General features: G+C 37.8%; 1 protein-coding gene across 10 annotated transcripts in view; it reads left to right on the plus strand.

The window, feature by feature from the left end:
* LOC105676519 (TWiK family of potassium channels protein 7) overlaps positions 1-24,513 on the plus strand; it is a 246,918-nt gene that overhangs the window by 169,652 nt on the left and 52,753 nt on the right. For 6 of the 10 annotated variants that reach the window (XM_012374493.2, XM_067351932.1, XM_067351933.1 and 3 more), the window contains one exon: positions 1,735-1,819. The exons of 1 other annotated variant lie outside the window; for it this stretch is intronic. The gene's annotated coding sequence lies outside the window, so the exon portion shown is untranslated. Of the gene's footprint in view, positions 1-1,734; positions 1,820-23,348; positions 23,734-23,767; positions 24,014-24,513 lie in introns of those variants that run through there. 3 more of the 10 variants (XM_012374490.2, XM_012374491.2, XM_012374488.2) reach the window with 3 other exon arrangements.

Raw genomic sequence — 24,513 nt, forward strand, 5'->3', positions numbered from 1 at the left:
TAAAGGTAATCCGATGTTTTGATAAAGTCTCTAATACGTTTGCAAAGGCTTCAATAATCGATTGATTTTTTTTTTGTATATCTGTGTGCACATGTGTGCATAATGCCGCTTCCCGATAACTGTGCTTTTAGTGGAAGGAAAGAGATTTCCAGAGACTTCAACAAATGAATGCGATTTTAATGGCGCACGCCTTCTTTCTTCTACCCAGTCTTTATGCATTGTACCTTTATATCAAAAGCCTCTCCTAGCGCGTACTAGAAGTACTACGTGCCGACGTCTTGAAAAAAAAAATTGGATTTGGTATCGCGATTCTTTTTCTCATTCACGAGCATCGCTCATTTTACTGAGAGCAGTCTTAATGACGGCTGCGATTGAAAGGTGAATGCAATCGCTTATACACGAAGTACCAATTTCTTCTACTGGGATGAATGCATTTGAACAACTATATTCAATGTTTGCGCGTTACACACGTTTCTATCGTATCTCGGTGTGCGAGCGCTGTGTTTGCGACGAATTAAAAATATAGTAAATCAAATCTTGTACGCGTGTAAAACCATTTGGACTTTCTACTACTTCATAAATAAAAGAATGTCGATTACCGTGTCAGGGAGCTAAGGTAGCCAGCGTAAGGCAGCGTACCCCGGAGATAACTACCGTACCGTATCTCGCTACTACGTCCAATAAAAACTTTTTCGCGAAACCGCTCTCCATCCGCCGTATATAGATCTCGTTTCATTTCGCGTAAAAAGGGTCTTCGCTCCCTCGTCTCGATCTCCGACCCCGCTTTCGTCCAAGAAGTTTTTAATTCGTCCTCGTACGAGAAACTTTCTCCCGCGTCGCTCTCTTTTTCTTTCCCCTCCCCCTTTTTGCTATAAAGCGGTTTCGATTACAAAATGTAAGCCGTACAATTCCATCAAGGTTCTCGATTCTCAGAAATACACCATAATTAACGTTTGATCCTCAATAAATTATTCTTTTCTATATATTCCGTGAAATCAGAGAGATGCAATGAGATTCATAATTCTCGAAGTCATAATAATTTTTCGTGTTCTCGTGAAAGCTTTTTGCACGTCGTTGGGTCTTTTGCTTTTCTTCCCGATCTTTTCAGAACCATTTTCATGCATAACTTGAGCGCATGCCGGCGCACTTCGTGACTCCTTCACTTCTCAACAGTCGATGTCGCGTTCTCTATCTCCTTTATCTCTCGTGAACGGAGATGACACGAGTGCATCGATTTATCAAGAAAAATGGTCGCCTGACATATAGACGCATTTGACTTGTGTCATACATGCCTCGTGTTGAGACCGATGGAAATGCGCTTGTAAACGTTTGCCCGTAGCACCGGTAAGACAAACGTGTACTCTGGAATATGGGACAAATGGATGTTCCGTAAACCTGAGATGAGTTATTTCGCCATTGTACTTGAAGAGCAATACAAAGGGATATGCATCGAGATGATGACAATCTTAACGCAGCTAACTGTCATTGCGATATTATGCGAGCAAAATGAAAAACGTACATCTTGCATTGTAAAATAAATTTTTTGGCGCACAAAATGTAGATATAAGAACACATTCTTACAACTTTTCTCACGGAGAGAAGTAACGGCCGATAAATATAAAAAAATTATACGGAAAAGAGCAAGAATGTAAATTGTATTATTTTATCTATATTACTCATTGACATTGAACGTTCGATATTTGATTGCGTTATGTTGATGTTGATTTTTTTCAGATGCCGAGCAAAGGGATTTTTTCCATCTCGCAATCTCCAGAAGTAATTCCGGTCGATGCTTCTCTCCAAGTCGTTCACATTCACGGTATGTACATACGCATGTTTAAGATATACATTGGCGAATTGGGAACAGAGAAGCGGAGTTGGTAGAAGGTTATACCAAGCGTAGGTGGTGTTACATGGTCCATTATGATATCGGCTCTCGAGCAACCCTATGGGTATAGAGCAGACTCCATCTGGATTATCTTCGTTGATTTAATTTATTACTGGGATATTGCCGACTGATATGGTCTGCAGGCTGAGTTATGGCTACTTAAGCTCAAAGGGGCTACCACGGATGTGAACGACTTACTGGAAATACTTGAGATATGGATAATCTGATTTAGTCTCCGACTGATCGGACACTCTTATCTTCAGCTTATCACGTGTGCCGAATGCAATTAGAGTGGCCATTAATATCGTCAGTAATATCACTGAGTGCGTGTTATGGTGCTTTTAGCGACCTCGGCAAATCGAGTTTATCTTGTTTTACAATTGTGCAGTGCAACAATTATATTATATTATTGCGAAATTATGTTATATTTTCATAGTTTAACGTGAATTGAATTAAATCGTGAAATTTGTTTATTTTTCTCTTTCATTTGTGATTTTTCTATGTTTGCTATGCAGAGAGTATATATATGAGATCTTCTCTGCATACAAAGTATAAATATATATTTCCGTGTTGAAAGTTATGAGTAATTTTCTACTCTCATTATACGGAAGAGTATGGTACATACATATTCGACTACATCTGATATGAATGTCAATAGCAATACTCGAGACATCTGAATTACAAACGTCCTGTATGCACAATGTTCCAATATCGGAGCATTCTAGTGTCGTCAATATAGCGCGCCAAGTTTTGCATCGATCATATTCTTGAGACTTCCGCATAATATTCCGCGAAAACATTCAATTCAATGTATACCGATGCGCATGACGCATACTCGATTGCACTTAATTGGACTCGCTTAGCACCGTCTCAGCGCGTACTAATAGAATAATAATGAGAACTTGTCGCCTCAATGCCGTGCTGGTTGGTCTGGAAAGCTCCCTCATTAAAGATTATTCGAGGCGACGACTGTTAAATTCGTACGAGCCTTGGCGTTGAATTTATTCATGGGCCCAGTCTTCTAATTCGGTTTAAGAAGTAGACGGGGTTTAGCTATGAAATCTGCAGAGCCAATCGGCGCGATTCTATCCGTGATTTAATTTAACCGCACTGACTTTTTTTTTACATTTTTCAGATTCTGAGCAAGGGACTACGACTTTTTACTTTCCACACAAAAAAAAACAACATAGAATTCTGCTGCGTAATTGGCAATTGTAGATAATTTGAATTTGTTAATTTATTTTACAAAATGTTAAAAAGAAGAACAATGCAATAATAGAAATAATATGCTGTATTATTGTAGTATGAAACAATTTGAATTTTTATAATTGCACGTGTGGCGATAATACTTTTATTTGTTGACACGATTGTTTGTTTGCTACCGAATGCGCATTTCGGTTGCTTAACCACGCTGGAAACGCTCGGCGCGATTTTTGCGCGGACTTGGTAATTGTACTCGGAAAAAATGGTGACGAGAGATAAAACCGTATAATAAGTGGCAGATGTATAAAGCGCTGACATGCGATGTCCGCGTCTCTATCGTCGATTTTATTTACCAATGGTTAAACCCGATAGCGGCGAAGGTGGCAGATCGTAATTACGAGCCGCACGTATCTCGTATATCCCCCTGCTGCAGAACACATTGGCAGAAGCCACCGGTATACCGTTCACCTCGCCTCCAACCGCCCCTTGACTCTACTACCTGGCATGATTCACCGGGTGGCCGCTTCTCCCCCGTGACCATCAGAAACTTAATTAACTATTCCGCCCCCATAATCCCGCGCGTACCACCCCGCAACGGAACAACCAGCCAAGCGTACATTCATCGAGATTTGAACAGTTTGGCCTACAGGCAGGATGCAAAATGTCGTTACGTTTGTTGAGGAATAAAAAGATATGGCGCGAAAGACGAGAGAAATTCAGCGCGAATGCCTTTAGTTCACGGCTAATTCCGGTGAGTAGTAAGGCTGGGTAATATGGTCCGACATGAAGAGAAACTTTGGTCTCAATTCACTTTGGCTTTTAACGTATCTAGATATAGATGCAGATGATTACGGAAGTTTTCAGATTACGTAGAGATTCAATTGCTGAGATTGGCTGCATACGTGACGCGTTAGAATTTATTACTAAATTTCTATGCTTTACTGAAATACGCAAATTTACAAATTATTAAAAATTCAACGAAAAATTAAAATAAATTTCTATTTTAGATATTACAATAATTGTAATTGATATTAAATATATTCGATAATTAATAGTGCATTTAATATTTACAATATACTACGTGATCCAATTAAGCTAAATTTAATTAAAAGTTATTTTAATTTTAATTACACGTTAATTATTATTGCGCGTTATATTTCAGTGGTCTTTCATCGGCGCGATTTTTCGTATCTATGAAAACTCAATCTTATCTTGATATAGAATATTGGCACAAACGGAGGTTGATAGAGCAAAAGAAAATACAGCAAAAATGAAGACTTCTACTTAAACTTGTGCCGTAAGTATTTATAAGGCCTGCGGCTCGAGGTATAACGCAATTTACTCTTCGAGATCTCTCTCTCTCTCTCTCGTTGCCGGAGAGTAAGCGAAGTTCTGTAAAGCGGTACAGCAAGTAAACAAGTATTTTGTGCTCGTCTCGAAAAACAGGAGATGAGCTTCGTCAGTGGGTATGAAATTTAATCAAACGAACATTGCGGTGCATATAATGACACAGACACGTACATATAGTTCGAAATATATGATTCATGGTAAAAACTCTGGGAAAAAAGTGCGAAGTGTATATGAAGTAAATAAAATATTGGTTACCAGCTATTTCGCAAAGTGAAATGTTCCAAATACTACGGATTTCACATAAAGTCGATATCAAACGAAGGTTACAATCCATAAACTTAATAGGAAACGTCGGCAATGCGATTACAGATCAGGGGAGACGTCGAGGCTCAGGCAGGAAGTACCTGTCTACAACGCCAGACACAATTTCCTGGTTAACCTAATCTATGTTTATCCGTAGATTACAACGCGTGAAATGCATGAGAGTTTGATGTCAGGTTAAATGATTGTGAACAAGAGATGTGAACAAGAAAATAATAGAGCTAAAGTGTTTCATTATGTGTTCATTACATATCAAAGATGCACTTAACGATTACACTTTTGGTATCTAAAAAATTTTTTGAGTATATATTTTTGAATTTCGATAGTGAGTTGCACGCGTTCTCTCTGAATCTATTTGTATTCTACATCTCAAATTTGCACAGTTAAATCATTGCATAGTTACGTAAACTTCTCACGAGCTTGTTACAATGTCACTGAAATTCCGTGGAGCTTATTTTCCTATTGTTACGAACACTCCGCCGAATCTTATAAACTCATGTAACGTCCTGCAGCGTCTTACGGAGTCTTCACATAATCCCGCTGCATCTTCATTTCTTGCGTCTCCTTCGTGAAAATTTATAGCGACGCGTTCTCGTTGGACGCTCGCGATTGTCGTCGGTTTAAGGCGAGCAGCGATGCTCGCGAGAACAAATGCATTCTTGGGTTTGTTTGCTCGTTTACTTCAAAACGCGTCCATTAAGGTCGAGCTGAATAGCCGTGCCAAGAGACGGGGAACTTTCTCCGGGCAAATCGCTCGTCATAAATTTGTCTGCTTTTGCCTCGGCACCTTCGTAGCCTCCGTGCGGTACGCCTCGATGCAGAAAACTTGACGATAAGAGCTCAGCATATTCAAATATTTTCCGTTAGTCTTGGCGGATCGAACGAAGACTAACGAGAGTCTGCGTCGTTTTCCTCTGTTGAACTCTGGCACCATGCTTCACGGCCATTCTATTTTTATTTTAGCGACTCCTAGATCTTGAAGCACCATAGTACGAGGAGTCCTTGTCAAAGACTTCAAAATCGCGCCAGGATTTTATTCCGGCTGAAGAGATGTCTGGCGATTTGTCGGTGTCACTGAGAAAGAATCGCGATAAAAAGTTTGAAAGATTGTCGGGATTATTTGAAGGACGATAAGGTGATATTCAAGGAGATAGCTGAAGAAAGAGTGCGGCCGTTGAATTTTGTGGGAACTTTCTGCATGCGACTGATTAAGTTTTGAAATTCGTAAAAACGAAATAGATGAGTTGCCCGAGCATTGTTATTCTGCATGATGCATTTTGATATTTTTTTTTCATTATCAATATGTTTTTATGTGAACAGGAACTTGTGATGCGATTGGAGAGGATAGAATAATCAATAACTTTTTCTACTATTTTTTGTTGCAATTTTTTTGAAACATTTTTAGCTTTGTAATATTTTCTATATTTTTGAATATTATTTTGTTAAAAATTAAAAAAAATTGATGTATGATTGGTATACTTTTTTAACTTACTTTTTGTGATTTTTTTTCAAAATTTACCACTATTTGTAGATTTGTTTAGATTATAAAAATAATTTGTACCAAGTCTCGTTGCAATTTAAATGCCTCCATTATGGCGCCTCCATTCTGTGATTCTCAGCACGAATACACAAAATAAAAGGATTAATCCGTAATGTCACGAGCACGTACGAAATTCAATTACATGAAAGCAGTTCGCAAGAACTCTTAGATATTTCGAGACGTTGAAAATTCGGAGTTCCTTTATTGTCGTCCAAATTCTTTGTTGTATCGGTTCATCCTCTTTAATATACCAACGTTCTCTCATTTCTGCCGTTAATATGATTGCAAAATTATATGATAAAATTAACACGTATTCTGTGTTTAATTTTAATTTTATAAACAATAAATGTGATATTTTAACATATATATATTACAGAATGTACATTGATTTTAGACTTCGTGTAAATTTTGTTGTAGTATTATTTTAAAGTTTCAACATTTTATAAACTGCTACTATTTTCTTTGAGAATTAGTCTGCTGCGTTTAATGTTTACATTTAAGAGTAAAACAACTAGAAGAAATTATTATAGTTAGAACCGTAGTTAGCCAAGTTGGTTGTTTTTATCTTTCTTCCTGCATATTGTAAATTTCTATTATTTTTCCTTGGAATTAAATTCTACTTTTTTAATTATTTTCTTTTGCAAAAATTACGACAGCTTATAGGAACATAATCCTGTGTAAAGGTAAAAGCGCGAATTGTAATTCAAAAGCGAATTAAATAATTGAAAATCCTAGCAAATTTGCGGCAAATTCTATTCGCGAGATGAGATCTCCGTTAGTGGTCATCCACGAATGGACTGCTAGTATTGGTCATTCTATGGATGTTTACGTGGAGGACTGATATGTGTCCCCGTAGTGGACATGTACGATTGTATGCAGCCGTACGTGCTTGAACTCGGTCAACTCAAGGAAAATTACCTCCAGGAGTTTACCACGATTCCCGCGTACGCTTCGGGATATAGTGTGAGACGATATAGTGTGTCGTAGGTCTTTCAAATTTTTCCTAAACATGATCGAAATGGGATCGTTGAAGCTGCGTCAATCTCAATAATAGAAATATTGAATTCGTAGAAAAATACGTTTAACATTTTTAATAGTTTATCGATAATTACTGCATGAAAACGTAACAGCTACATTTTAATTGCAAACAATTGCATTTTAACTTTATATTTTGTTGTATATTTTTAAATATTATTTTTATATATTTAATCTAATAATTTATTTATTTCATTACTTATAAATTTTATTATTTGTATTTGCAAGCTTTTTTACGTTATTCCAAATAAATAATGAAATTATAATGGAAAATTTTTCACTGGAATTTGATTTAAAACGACACCATTGTGTTTTAGATGTACATAACTTTTTAATATAATTTTTAGTATAATTTTTATATTTTACAAATTTTTTTTTAATAATTAAAACTTTAATTATTAGTATTATGATATTTACGGATTTAATTATGTAGAGACATATTGTTAAATTTAACAACACAATTTTTCACTATATGTAACATAATCTTTCACAAACATTGAATATAGTGAAACATTGGAACCATTTTCCGCGTGGATGTTATTATCGTTTCATCAAATATATAAAATTCACGTTACATATATATTACAGATAACGAAGTGAAATTGATCTCGAAAGCGGGGAAATGATTTAATAAATCGTCCACTTCTTATCTCGACTTGCTCGGCTCGTAGCTCAGCCTGCAATCGCTTTTGCCTTTATGTATGTCCCTCGTACGTGCAAATGCTGGATATTTTGGGATAACAAGATCATAAGCCGCAGGCAGTAACAAGATCCGTCGAAGTAACGTTATATATCAAAAGATTCCCTTCGTTATTTCAACCGAGCGAATTTTATTCTCTTTTCTAAGCAAGAAAAGATTCTATACTGATTCACTTTGTCACATTTAAGCCGACGGATTTGTACATTGAATTTGAAAGACCTGAATTCTCGTGATTAAATCGTAATTTTTATTTGTTGCTAAAAGATTTTATATTAAATCATTAAATATTATTTAAATTAATATTGTATAAAATTTACATTTTCTACGTCAATCAGTAATATACTGGAATTTTCAATTCTCTTTCTCTCAGCTTTTTTTAAATTACCGCCACACTGCTATACATGTATTTGTAATATTTATTTTCTTTCATCGTATTCCGAACATGTAAAACGTACTAATCAGGATGACTACTTCAATTATGTGCTATTATAGAATGGTTGTTAATTTGTGTTTTATCTCTTTGTTACTATTCAGCGCACCGCAGCTTTATTGCAGAGTTCCATTCACGATCTCATTTATACTTCCGGGCAATTAATACCAAGTTATTATTGCCTATTCACTGTTCTCCAATTACTGTTCTTCTCCGACAAACACATTATCAAGTCCGTAAATCGAAATTTGCTTGATGTGTTGCGCGCGCGCGGATCGAAAAGACACGCTGATAATCAAGAACCGAAGTACGTAATCCTTCGGGCGCGGCTCATGACGCATACCGGTATCCCTCGAACAAAGCATAAATCACAATGCGACGAACATTCGTTATATGGCATGCGGACCATGAAATATGCGGACACTGTCTGTCCGCCAGCAATAGGCGCATAGCGCGGTACAGATGTGTGCTGTGTGCGTGCTCCGGTACGCAATCCAGCACGTTGGCGAAGTGTGCTTTGCATCGCGAGGTAAATTCGTCCGATTGGATTCAGAATTATTCAGAGAGGTGGATCAGTATATATTGTGCACACCAAAGTTCGTCATGCGATCGCCACTATCAAGTTTTGGCGATTTGAAGCATACCTTGCCGAGATAACACCGACGCCCTTTGTCGTGGCCGTTTATCCCTCCATCGCGGCCTGCAGTCTCGTGTATCGAAATACTGTATAGGGTATCGTAATGCAAGCGGTAGTGCTTCTGTCAGAGATGGAAAGGTTAATAGCAGATACCTAACATCCACTGCGTTCTAGAGTTACAAACGTATTTACTCGGTTGCTATTGCCCGTATGTCGCGACGCAATTACATTAAAGTAAACGATATTATTTTACTGTGTCAGAACGTAAAAAGTACGATAATTTTAACAACTCTATTTACTCGAATGTGTTTAAACGCAAATATTGAATACGCGCAATAATAAAATGTATTGTTCATAATTTTGATTCGCACGTTATCCGAAGTTATCTTTCATCGTTGAAGCTAGAGAGATTAAAAAATTCGTTTGACGAGGAACACGAAAAGCACATTAAGGATCTGCAGTATGATCGTAAAGTATGCAGTTTTCTCGACGAAATCTTGACGTAGTAACCTCAATTTTTTTTATCGCCGCTTACATGCAACTTACGTTCTTTCCGACGTTCGCAGAAAAGTTTGCACGCGGAGGTTTTGACGCGCACCGAGAGTTTTCGGTTATAATGAGATTTCGGGTGAACAATAGTGTCGTCATTTCCCTAATGCAATTCGCCACTTAAATATTTTAATAAAATTCCCTCTCCTTTTCTCCGGCGAGATCTTTACTTAGCCCGCCCTTTCCGCGTTTCCGTTTTTTTCCCCTCGCTCGTTTTTATCTCATGACTTTCTACACTATGCTAACTGCCAACGAAAATTATCGGATTGGCTGCAATTTCCGATGGCCGTCAGTTCGTGCGATCTATGACATATTCTTGAAGTCGGGAGCCTCTAACTTCGTGATAGGTGCAAAACTTGGCGACAGTAGTGGAAGATCGATTTATTATGCATGTAACTGGAGTAACATTGGAAGTTAATGCATGTTACGTAACTTGATCGAAGTATACGTGTCACATGACATACCAATACACGACGACACACGATACATAAAATTAAATCGAATTTGAAGGCGATGTGTGCGACATCTAATATCAGTTTACAGTTGTCCTGACCCCACGAACATCGTCTCTTTTTCGCGTGTGCATTCTATTTCTTCCTGGTATTTTCCAAACCGGCTCATATTTTCGGCTCGACGCTCGTCTTTTCTCAAAGAATTTTTCGCAATCCTAGGCTTTCTTTCGCGGACTATTCGGGCATGAGCATAAAGTCGGTTACATACGGTACTTCTCCACTTTCATGCTAATTTTCCTGCTTCTATCTCCATTTTCTTCCTTTTAGTCGTCTCCACCGAACCCCCCTCCCTTGCTCCGCATATACCGCGCCCGTTTTCGTTTTCCCAGCTTTTCATACGCAACCTTTCCAAAGCATCTTCGTACTTGGGTATCCATTCTTATTGGCCCAAAACGAAGTTTCCGCGACTTGCTGCAAAGAGAAGTGCTTTATCTGCGTATTTCCTGCTTACGTTGCAACGCTCGAGTGATTCATACCGTTGAATACATGTTTGTAATAAATTTTGTAAAGACAGATATTTGCTGCGAGGCGGACGCAGTTTTTAAACATGTATTCGAGTCAAACCGAGAGAATCCACATTATTTTTATTTTGTTTGTTTTCATATGCATATTATTTTCATGATACACCAGTGACATAGAAAACAATGTAAAAATGACGAGAAAAATATTCAAAGTGAAATGTTTACATACATTTCAACATGATTATTACGAGATTTGGTATGAACGGAATTTCCAATCAAACGCGGGACATTCTGCTCGGAGACACATGTCGATAGCGCCAAAGCAGCCAACATAATGTATGGCTCGAAAGGTCACTATATATCAGCAAGAAAAGAGAGAGAGAGAGAGAGAGAGAGAGAGAGAGAGAGAGAGAGAGAGAGAGAGAGAATCCGGTTTATCTATTTTCACGAAAACTTGCCCGAAAGCAAGAGAATCTGTCCTTAGCAACAGATAAATCAAAACTGGCTGCGAAAGTTTTAAGTGCCCGAAAACAGTATTCAGGAAAACTTCATTGCAGTTGTATTTCTTAAAGTAGCAGTCGTAAAAATTAACTCGGAATACTTAAAGCCGTAACTCACAAAGTATTTAATTATAAGATTATATTATATTGTATGTGGCTTTATCTATGGCGCGATGTTTTCTTTGTAAGCTTTACACACTGTTTTAATTTAACAGCATTACGTAGAGATAATTACAATTCTTAATTAAAATTTAGTCTGTGCGGTCTGTGCGATAAAGATTAGGTAGTGTATTTACTATTTTACAAAACTTGCTCCGGGCTTGCCGCTTTGTCGATCGCGGCTTTAAACGCGAACCATTAGATTCGAGGGTAATGCTCTGCGCTCGCGCAAGAAGAAAAATTAAATAGAAAAAAAGTAAAATTCTACTGACAGGTCGGACATGGTTTAATCAGAATTTTAACAAAGCATGTCGAAACGGGAAAATAAAATCCGAAGCAACCCCCCGACGTGCGCGCGAGTTACACGGGGAGGAATACGCGCGAGGTAGATTAAAGCAGATATTACGTAGATTGATTCGACCAGCGGAACCGGAGACACCCGAGGCGAAGGAAATTTGAAATTGAAATCCGGTTAAAATGTCAACGATGCCCGGCTTGTTATCGCTTGAATTTTTCAAAGAGAATCGGCCGGTCTGCGCAATCTAAATCCCTCTTGCCTTCTCCCATTCTTTTTATCGATCTGACACTCTGACTAAGCACAATTAAGGATTTAGTATATTAAAAGAGGCATGAGATATTCGCATTACTGACGAGAAAATCAAAGAACTCTGTTTTTCCCTGTCGTCTCCTTCCTTCTATTATTGACTCTATAAATCCTCCGCAAATTAATTTGATCTTCCTCTTCGTTTTTAAATTCAAAATTGTTCCGAGCGAATGACCACTTCTGTTTTCCTCTCCGCAGAAATATCCCGGAGAGGATATGAGAGTGAAGAAAAAGATAAAAAAATATATGATGAGAATAGTAGGATACGATATTAGAAATAACGGGTGCAGTCGTGCCATCCTTATTACCCGCCACGTATTCTAGCCGACATTATATTACACTCTTTGTATGGTCCAGCCGTGTGGTAACGGGTTACAATCCGACAATTCGGGCTCTCTCTTTCTGCCATCTATTTTCTTATCTTCTTTTTTGTTTCTCTTTTCTTTCCTTTTCATATACGCATTATTATTCGTTAAATTGGAATTTATTTTTTTATAAAATCATACACACACTAATGCGAGCGCGAGATGCTTTCAAACTTGATTTATCAATATTCAGTTAACAAAATTCGGAAATTCTAATATAATCCAATAATTTTTTTTTAATAATTTGTTTACTTTTTATTACCGTTGAACCAGTGATTTTAGAGAGCCATATTTTCGTGATGCACATTCTGTGATGTTCGACATATACCTTTTTTCATTCTCGTCTTTGTACTTTTATCCTTTTGTTGAAATCGTGCAATATCGGATTTCAGCATGAAAATCAATGATATTAGTGGTAGTGGAAAATAGAATATACTATACGTACAAAAATTATTTTAACATATATAACATTCATATTCATATTAAATCTATTGTTTGAATAAATATTGTTTCTATTCAAAACCCAAATATGTATTTAAATCGCACACGTAACGATATAACATGTTTCAAAATGTATTATATAATATTAGAAATGATTTAAAATACTGTTACTATTTTTCTCTTTCTCTTTCCTTTTATTTTTTTATATTTTTGTTGCAATTTTATAATCTTCAATATTGCACCTTTGTGCACCACGTGACCTCATGTGTGTGTGTGTGTGTGTGTGTGTGTGTGTGTGAGAGTAAGTGAGTGTGTGAGTGTGTTTGTAACCTTCTTTACTTCTCTAAATCTGTCATTCTTCTGTTCGTTCCTAGTTTTTTATCTTTCTATATTTTTCTCTCTCTTTCTCTGCATTGTCTTTCAACCTCTTGCATCATCAAGCTTAAAGTCAGGATTAGGACGCACTAAAGTACACTCTGGCGTTAAAGAATGGAAACCGTTGATCCTGGGGGGATCAAGTGGATACGCCCTGTCCTATTAACGTTTTTCCGAGCGCAGACTCCATCTGCGATATACTTTCTCACCAAGACTCGCACAATTTTTCTCATTAACGTGAATATTATAAGTCTTATCACCTAATGATACTATTTAAAAGAAAATAAGCGATAATGTAATAAAGAGATGATGTTGAGAGAAAAGTACAAAGTTACAGATACCTAAAGTATTTTGTGGAATTTTATTAAGATCTTGCAAGCATAATTGTCATATCTTTGTCAATATTTCTTTTTACAACGAGATCATAACTCTCACTTTAATGATATCAAAGGACTAAGTGAATAAAGTTGAGCTCCAGCATTAAAGTGTCATACTTTAGATACGGTGGAGACAAAGAATTACCTTTCATTATGATGAGTTAAATAAGAGTAAAATTACATTGCATTATTTTTTACGGGCAAAATATGTAAATAACATAAACATACATTTTGTTAAATAATATTTGCGAAACTGATATTTATATTTTTTTCCCGAGACAACGTTGAATATGGAATATGATGCAAAATTCTGTTAAAACACAGCGCAAATTTTATCGCAATGCATACATTCGTAGTAGATGCTACGTTCATTTGTCTACTACGCGATACGTTTTGATTGAATTTTTATTTATTTAGGAAATGAATACATTTTACCCAAAGGCACACACCAATTACATTTGCACACCAATTACATTCATACACCAATTTCACCACAATTAAATTCATCCGAAATTTTTTGAACACGCTGTGTAAAATATAATATTTTTTCTTAACTTTAATATAATTCTACCTTACGTAATGGAAGCGGCACTGTATTATTACCCAGGATGGATATACGCGAAGCGTTGGTACATGAAAGTATGGTGCCAGGCGTAAGAAGTCACGTACCGGAAATAAAATATAATCTCGGGTAAGCTACCGAGACGCCACTTAAGGGGCGACACAAAGTGCGGCGATTGAAACGGTTTAAGAAGTAATTACAAAGTTAAGGAACAAAATTCTCCCAGTTGAATATATTTCATCCGGTCGTGAGTTAGAATACAAATTAATATGCACATTTAATAGACAAAATTTCTAATTCATAATTTAATACACGTTCGCTATATACATATATTATAATGTAGCATTTATTTGACTAATTATTACTAGTATACTATCATAGATTTATGTTGTATTCGATTCAATTATTTAATGCCACATTCTCCTCTCATATTATGCTCGATGAATGTCACATATTAATGCGATATTAATTACGAGAGTCATTTTATACATAACAGTTAACCCGTTAACATAATCGCATTATAATTTGATAATACATATAATTAAATTTCTCAATAATTTTCTGTATTGCTTTTGCACATTGACAAATTATTACAATTTTGATAAGTTTAATTTTCCGTATCGTTAGAATACAGAAATCAATAGTTACATTTTTTATATTAAAAAGACAAAAGTCCCATGAAGTAAGTTGGTTGATTAAAAAAGCGTACAAAAACCATCATGAGTTGCGCAAACTTTTTAAATGAGCATTCTCGATGCAAATGCGATGCTATAAAGATCGTGCTGTTTCCTTTAACGAGCTGCGATCGTGAACGTTACTTGATAAGAATCCTTTGCCATTTATCGAAATAATCCATCGGGCGGTAATTGATTTTCTGGGTGATTTCGCATTAATGCCCGACTGGTTTCCTCCATATAACGTCATTCTTCGTAAGAACCGCTATGTTAGCTGGTTGATGCAAAATACAGCATGAGCAGAGCAAATCTCTAAAGGAAGGGAGGGAGATGAGTGAGTGGTAGTCGGGGTTCTTTGTTGCAGAAAAATCTCCGAGAGACACTAGAAGGGTCAGTAATTATCTCCACTTGGTAAGAGTGTAATTATTCTTCGTATTCAAATATTCTTTATTTGGTTTTCTCTCTCGCTTTCATCCACAAGAATATTGATGGACGTAAGCGTAAATATGAGAAGTTTCAATTGAGGTACGAGGAATACGTTGTGAAATTATATTAATTTGCAAATACGTAACAGATACTTGCTCGTATTAAAATTTGTATATATAAAGAATACAATTAAAGCAAGTGATATTACATCGGTTTGCATTAATTTACTAATTTCAATTATACAAAATATACAATAAATGAAAACGAAGTCACATATACATAGTAATTTAATATTTTCGATAAATACTCTCTACCGATTTTTTATATTACTGAATATTTTAATTATATGAAAGTATATTAAAAATAGTTAGAAATTTTACAATACACAAGAGTGGGTTCACGAATTTACTTTGTAAAATAATTGTTAACGACTATGTATGTGTGTGTCTATTTGTGTGTACGTTTGTATATATCTATTTACCGGTATTATCCACGATTAATCTCTATTATCGGGTTTCGTAAACTAATGATTCTGTAGCGTTCAAGTTCTATGCTCCAGCAGGAATTTAAAGCGCACTAGGGCTGCAGGAACTGAACGGCGACTGTCACCGTAGCAATAAACACTTTATCATATTACGTTTGAGCGCGGCAGCTGCCAAATCTAGTTAACCTTTCTATACTATTTTTTTCCATGGTCCACGTTGTTCCTTTTTCGTTGTGCACTAATGTAATTTTCCTGTTCGAAACTGGTTCGAAACTGTAGAAAACATTGTGGTACAACTGCGTACCGTCGATTATTTTAGAACGTATAATGAAATTTGTCATTGTCATTGTTCGTGTTATCACGAATATTTGAAGGTCCTTAAAATAATTATTAAAGTATTTATATTTAAAAAAATATTTATATTAAGAATGCAGATTTTAAAAATCCGATCAGAGTGTGTGTGCGCGCGCGTGTGTGTTACTATACTATGGCACACACGGATTAATTCCTTTGAGCGGAAATTGATATTCACTATTATGAATTCTCAGAATAAGTTATGCGTTTCTAGAATCCATAGCATGCACTTGCCTTCTATTATTTGATCCTTTGTGCTAGTAACAGCACCAACTACCCGCAGTTATCCTATTGTTCGTCGAATAACCGGATAATCAAATTATCATGTTATTCACCATTTCACTGTTTGATGCCACAAAGCGGAATACGCGGATAACCGTCTTTCCTTAATTAATGTCTAATTGCAGACTTTCTTTACACTCCCGACTTTTCAGATACACCAGGAAAATTGCAATCCTGTTAATTTCAGTTAATTCGCCAATTCACACCAATCTCTAACAAACTGATACGCACAGACATTTAGACTCTTTGCAGTTCAAACAGATCGAATAGTTTTTCGCCATTGATCGTTCTTTGGGTGTACGCAAGAGGATTGACGACGACGTTCAAATCCCGTTTATTTGATTACCTCTCGTTTAATCGAGGCATTCGGTTCAGAATGGGATTTCACCGAATCGTCCGTCGTGTTCGAGATCTGAGGAGCGCGTTTATATGCGAGAGAGAGAGAGAGAGAGAGAGAGAGAAAGAGGGAGAGAGAGAAAGAGATAAAAAGAGGCATTTAAAGCTGAAAAATCGATTTGATTGAGGGCTATGCTTTTTTATCGGGAGTAACATCAACATTATTTTCCAAGTCAAAAATAATCTCACACTTCACTGTGTTAGAGAGTTCATAGTTATTAATCTATAAAGTTAAACATTATATTAAAATTTTTCTAAACAAATAAAATAAAAATTTGTAAGTTTTGCTTACTCTATATGAATCAAATTTATTGACTTAATCAAAATATCTTTGAACGGATTCATGTACATAAGTTGCAGACTAGAAACACATAGAAAAGTGATGGAGAAATGATGATAAATACGCAGCTATGGATAAAAAGAATATTATTATTAATTAGATTTACAAGCTTAGCCAACACACACATACACACACACACACGCGCGCGCGCACACACATATTATTTACGTAACTTTTATCATTGTTTCTCGTTTGAATGTATTCTTGCGAATGAAGTGAAATGTGCAGTCTCAAGGAGATGGGACATTGCCTTTTTAATTGGCTCATAGAGACGAGTTACGAGTAGAGAGAGAAACTGAAAAGAGAAAGCAGAAAAAACGAAGTCAACTAGGAAGTTCGTGTCAAGAATGCTAATGAGGAAGAAAGAATATCAAAAGAAGAAATGTTATTATCCTTCATCTGGTGCAGAATTTTGTTACCGTCTTTTCCAAATTGCAGAAAATTTCCAGAATAAGATATTATAATTTTGAAAGAGATTCATGTGAAAGCAACTCGTTTGTTTCAACAATTAGTTGCCTTACAACTTCTTTTTATTGCTAGTGGACATTATGTTATCTAAAGGTAGCGCATGTGGTAAAAATTATTCAGAATAATTTTTTGCAATATTTTTAACAACATATGCGACAAAATGCATAAATTGCCGAAAGCTAACAGTAACACCTGATGATATCTTGGTTGAAAAAAAAAAACCAATTTATATTGGAAAAAAGTAATCAAACGACGCGCGAACAAAATAAACATTACTCCGATCGCGGCAGCTTCGTCTTTATTCATGTCTCGATGCGCGACGTTTTTCCGGTGGATACAACCATCCGCGTAGGTGGAGCATAACAACGGTCGGACGAGATTAAATCCCCTATGAAGTCGATCGCTGCAGCACGGCGAGGCAATAATTTTTAACGGTACCGCGACTCCGATTTTACCGCGAGCGAAGCGCGGCTGCGATATTTTATTACCACTTCGGCAAACAAGCTCAGCGCTGGCGCTGTCGGCGCTGCTACATGAATGCGCCGAGACTCGTAGGGGCGCACGGCTTTGTCGCGGCGAAAGTTTTGCCGATGTCAGAGAACTTTCGGCGAACTTCCGTACGCCGTTGGATCGTGTTCCTAGATCGTCGAACCATCTAATAGACTTACACTTACACGCGCGCGCGAGTAGTTCCCGCCCGGGGTACTGCGGAACCTCGCCAAGGTTGATGCTTAGGTGGTTCCTCTATGATAGGCAGGTACTTTCCTACGATGTCGTAAACGTGACGCCCGTGGATGGCAACATAAACATAGAATAGTAAAGGGTAGCGAGACGTGTAGTGTCGATAGTGCTTTATTGTGTACCGTATCTAATAAGCGTTTGTGTCACAAGTGCGAAACTCAAATCTTCGGATCTTCTAGACACGTCGTTGTACGCTCGCGAGTAATCGAGAGAGCGACAATGCATTTTCTGAAGTTGTAAATGCGCGCTGCGCGGATAAGAGACTCTATAAAAGCTCGTGCGCTCGTGACAACCTGTCGGCTTCCTCGTTTACGTCTAATCCACTCTTGCCAAAAAAAGCATGTAGATTTTACATTTTCTCGCTCTCCCTCGGTCGTCAGAGTATAATACAGTCGCAGCACAATTATAACATTATTCGCAATGAAAACATAAATTGCACGCTATGCGAACGTAACGTAGCGATGCACGGTTACATTTTGGCATTGAACGTCGCCGAGGGGTAGGATAGGGCCGTGAGTTAGCCGTGCGACGTGTAAACGCGCGCACCCTGGAAATTTGCAAGTAAATGGCAATTAATCAGTGTCCGTATGAATGGGCCGACGCCGTTAATTTGTCATTTCGTGCCGCGACAATTTGCATGCGACTGTCCACCGGTCATCGAATTCGCTGTTGCGCCACGCGCGCAGTAACAACCACAGGCTAGTTCCTGTTAAGTACCTTTGCATTTGCACGAAGAGCCCTTAATATCTGCGCGCGTGCATATAAAGAGAAATTCAGTAATTTTCAGTAATATCCACAATCTTCTTACTGGAAACTACTGAGCTTTTCTCCCATTTTTATAATACTCTTTTATAGAGAAGATGTCTTCCTTTCTGGCTTGTCGATAAATTTAAAGATATTTGAAGCTTTATATTCTTTCATATCTCTTTGAACTGCAAGAATAGAATTTTTACGTGATTTATTAGCTCCGTCTGTGACGGTAAGTATAATTGTTCGTTTATTTAACGATTTATTCGTATTTCAATGACAGTGTTATTGCCAGCTTGGATTGCAAGATTTAATAGAAAAAGATAGCAAGAGAAATGAAATGAAAAGTTCCACTCTTGTATATTGAGTTCCGTCTCCGTTATCCGTCTTTGGGAAAGCTTCGATACTTTTTAGTTCAAAGGAGACTCTCTTTCCACGCGATGTCGCTGTCGCTATTCGCGTCGATGGTGAAGAAAATTTCGGAATACCTCGAAACTTTATCGGCGCTCTTTCCGTTAGCTTGAAGCGCGAAAAGCGCTATCCGCGGCACATGAACGGTTTCCCTCGCTTGGAAACTTTTATTTCGCCGTTCACCGACATGGACTACAGGAAAATCGAGGAAAAAAATGTGCGGTGAAGAGCAAAAAGTACGGGCAGAGATTCGTCACTTTCAATGGCGGCCACCTCCGCCAATGCGTGAATTCTAAAACGGCAAAATGTTTTATCATGCAAAAATACACAAATTTTTAATGGTATTTTTTTATAGTTTGACGTTCAATAGAGAAATTGTTTATTTGTTGCATTTTGTATTGTGTTTCTCTTTGAAAATGTTTCCAATTGAATGCTTTCTACATATCTCAAATAGTTTTGTGGAAAACTAATTTGAATATTTAAAGAAATTGTTTGCATATAAAATTTATTTATTTTAAGAATTCAGAAGCGACTAACGCGAAATATCTTAGTCTTCTGTATGCGAATCTGAATGTATGCTTGAGTGGAATGCTTTTCGTATCTTTCACAACATGTTTTCATATTCCGCCGTATTCATTTGGGTTTGCTTCATACACGTGGAACGCATAATGCATTTGTTCTTTTTGCATTAATCGTAAATTTTCAATGAAATCCGCAGGGATTTCTTAAGTCCAGTGACGAAGGAGGCGAGATACGGAAAGTACGTGTATATCGACGATCCCGGGTACTTACGATGAATCGGCGGGCTCGGTTTAGCGAACTGTGCAAGTGAATTTCTTCTTATTCCAAAAGTATTCGACTGTCGTCCCATGGCGTACGCGCAAGATCGATTCCCGCCGTTTCCACTGTTGACTGCAAATGCATTCGATGTAAAATGCAGAAAACGATCAGCGCGGTATACCGTACGAATAGCGGAATGTCAGGGAGAAAGGGAAATTTCAGAGTTTGAGTTCGAGAATTTATGGAAATGTATTTTTCCGCGTGGAACGCGCGAGTGTTGGTTTGCGCTGCGGCGCGCATTTTTGCCTGCTTACAATCAGGAATGTATTACCGGCTTTCTGTAAAAATTACTAAAGTCACGCTTGATTGCATCCAGCCGTAGATTAAATCTTGATTAATACTATTTCATGATTTATTTCCTCAAGCAATGATTATATTTTCAATTTTCTTTTTATTGCTGCGTGACTGTCTATGATCCGAGAAAGTTTTTTATTTATTCAAGATACTCGAAGAATACAAAGTTTTTGAATCATAAATTTTTATTTTTAGAACGCTGCGGAATCTGGTGATAAAAGTTGGAAATGTGTTAAAATTTCGGTGCTACGTATCGCTTAAAAAGTTTTGTACAAGGTGGATAAATTGTCCAGTTAATTTCTATTTTTCGTTGTTGTTCGCGTGCATAAACATAAACCGTACTTCTTATGTTGCTTCTGTCGAAATATTTGCGCAGTGCGCTTTTATACGCGTTAAATCTTTTTAAATAAATTAACATTTTTTGTAATCCATGTTTTTTTGTGTTACCATGATTTTACTTGTTGCAATAACAATTTTTTATTCAGAATAAAATAATAACTAAATAATTTTTTGAGGCAAGAATTTTTTAGTTTTATCAACTACAATGTTATAATTAATATATCTTTTAAGTTACTTTAATTTTTGTATAATTATTACAAATTTTTAATTTTATTTTAGACGTGCGTATTAATTTAATTAAGAACGTCATAATTATTTGTCTAAATGATTTACTTGTTGATGTATCATAGGAACAATTTTGATAATTACTTTTCGTTTGCATATGACTGTCTGAATGAAACATGTTACTTGAATGGTGAATGCGCGCGATATAATTAATAGAAGCAGCATTAATATCTCCTTTTGCATTGAAATAATTTCGTGCATCCATTGAATTCAAGCTATGTCATGAAACGTCCGTTGCGCGTGAAGTCTGAGCTTTAGTATCGTGAAGTATGATGTAGAGAAATGGGGATTGGCGTAATAGCCTGGAGCTGTAGCACAGGACGTGCACTTTCTAACTTGATTATTGTCCTCGTCCTGGTATGTCATCAGATTGTTCAGATTGTTTTGAATCATCCACATTGTCGAGAGAAAACTTTTCATGAAAAAAAAATCAGTTTTTATAGAAACGTCGATTCTCTTCCAAAGTTTACCGCGTTCAAAGTAATTAAATAACAAATTGCTACATTATTCCAGCTAGGTTCAAGATAATGTGCTAATTTGACAATCACGCGACTGTTATTCATTTGAATGCTATTAATACGATAAAGACGAGTCGATATAATAAATACTGCAGGTGTCGAATGCTCGGTCTATAATTATTTACGAATTTATGATGTCGCATCAGTCATGCTACACAATCATCCGCATGGATAATGCGGATAAAATCTACATCCGAATGCTGAAGCACGCACCGGCGCGTTAACGTGCAATCTCGTCTGCTATCGGTTTAATCGATGCCGCTTAAATGTGCCCGTTACTTTCGACAATTTTGCGTTACATTAAATTAATTCCATTATCGGCGATCAGAGAACGGACGCGGCGATCGTTGCGCTCTATTTGCGCCAGCACGCATAATTCCGGCTTACTTCCGCTAATGAAGGAAGCCCGTACACAGGTGTATACAACCGTCTATGCCGATGTTGGTCCTCGAATAATATCAGCGATGTTACGCGGCGCCCTTTGGCGGATCGATTGGGTGCGCGTGGTGTGCGCGAATTCATTCAGTCAATTCCACGCGGCGTGATTCGGGTATTCGGCCCGCACAGACCAGGGCAAATTATTGTCGTATCGCCGATAATTGAGCACAGCCACCTAATAAACCGCGTTCGAATCGCCGACTCTTCGCGGCCGGCTTCGGGTCGGGGCAATTACATCGCCGGCGTTACCGCCGGGCAACGCTGCCGTGTGCGCTGCGCGGAAACGGCGCATCAGGCAGTTTACAGTTGTAACTGTTGTAACTTTTACGCCAGAAATTAATACCGAACTCATACAGGGCCCCCGTGACCGCGCGTGGACAGGAAGTAATCGCATCAGACTACGACCAAGTCGGAAAGTTCATTCGATAATAACATGGGTTCGCGCTTACGACGAACTGTTATTGCGGAAGTTAATTTATGGATTGGCGAGTCGCGTTTAAAGCTTTATTGGAGGAACTTCGTCGCTTCGACATTACGTTGCTTACCTAATAATGTAGCCTGTGGGAATGAGGCTCGAACACATGCGCATTTTAAACTTTCCCATGAATTAATAACGCGGATGCAAAATCGCTTGCTTCATCGACATCTTTACAAAATCAACATGTACTTACGCGTTTAATGCGCTGAACGCGCATGAATTATTCTTCTCTCCTTGTGATCAAACGTTACGGCACACCGATCGTGGGGCTCAAAAATTATACGACAAATTCCTCGAACTTTCTACAAATACATTCTGCGCATCGACAGCTTGTTCATTTACAACTCATCGATACGTCTCGATAGTTTGAATGAGAAAGTTACACAAGGCAGTAATGTGCGCCGAGGGTGCTTCGTACTCCGCCCTGCAATTTGCAAATCAAACATTAAAGTATTAGCAAAATGTAAGCTTTACTCTTATATTCAACTTTTACTCAACTTAGAATTGCAAATCATCGAAATCCGCGAAATGATATGCAACGTAAGTATAAATCTGAAATTCAAGACCGTCATGCGATTCCTCCACATTCATATAAATGTAATTATCAGAACCATCAGATAACTGCCGCGTACGAGAAACCAGTGAAAACTTGTTCAATCTCCCGTTAGCCGATGGCAAAGGTGGAAGCGCTTCAAAGTAAACAGCTCGCTCATGCGACGAGGACGGAAATATTGACGCAACATGACGGCGTCGGAGTTCATGCGGGAGTCGCTATCGCAATCGCGAGTGCGTCGGGGTTATCGACAAGTTGCTCATTCGCGTACCGAACCCGGGCCTGTCTTTAACGAGAAACTTTGCGTGAGACGCGGGTAGAGACACGCGCGACAAGTTTTCGCAACGGGAAAGAGCGGTAACGGCAGTCCTGATACGCCCGTGAGGAAAATCCGGAAAATCGAGACGTATATTCCGGAGGTAGTCACGTCGCCCGCGTCGTACCGCAACCGCGATCCTATAATAAGCCGAATCGCTAAAGGACTCGTTTTGCACGGTTTTCTCGATGCGAATATCGCTTCACACACACAGAGAGAGACGCACACGCAGATATGTTATATTATACGGGGAAGAATTTTGCGTCATGATGGAAATTTCTAGTCTATCTTGTTCCGCAGGCGGCGCCGGCAATTTTAAATTGCGATGTTAAACACACACGTAAGTAGTCGCGGCGTTCGTGGTCAGACACGCTCGGCGCGACGCGGCGCAGCACAACGGCGGTGAAGTTTGCCGAACAGCTGTGCGAAAATGTATCGTCGTTATTTGTTCTTTCGTAGTTCCTCCGTACAGTTTCTTGTGGTCGTCTTGGCGCACTCGGTGTGCTCAATTTTGCGCAGATAAAACCGTGTGGCTAACCCGAGCGGCTTTAAGGAAAAAGTTAGAAGCGTGTAAAAGCTGAAATCCGTGTGGGACGCTAAGAAAACTTAGTAAGAAGAAGGTACGGTGCTTTTTTTTGTTAGTCGTTGATACAAAACCATCTGAGCCATCTCAGATGTTTTACATAGAATTATCAGCGAAAAAATCGAAGGATGCTAATTTCTGCTAAAAATTTTTCGATGTTTTTTTATTTTATTTTACAATATAGCCAAATGTTTTTTATTCGCTTAATCGCCACTATTTTTTATTTCTAATTGCCTTTATTGCCTTTAGGCAACTATAACATACGATCTAATTTTTGATTGTGAATATAAACGCTATATTTTTTTTGGTGAATTTATTACGTTACACATTTATGAATTGTCTGTAGCTGCCGGTGATTAATTGGCGTTTATATAAGCCACAAGCTTTTTGTGCATGACGAAGGCGGTACGTTGAATGCATTGTATCGCGATAGTAACTTCCATTTTCGATCGGTTCGCCGTCGATTCTCAATATCGCTGCATGGACGGCTTAATGAAATTTTCGAGGGTTTCGACTCTGCCATAAATTTCTATCGTC

This window comes from Linepithema humile, chromosome 3, assembly GCF_040581485.1.
Source record: "Linepithema humile isolate Giens D197 chromosome 3, Lhum_UNIL_v1.0, whole genome shotgun sequence".
Taxonomy (NCBI): Eukaryota; Metazoa; Arthropoda; class Insecta; order Hymenoptera; family Formicidae; genus Linepithema; species Linepithema humile.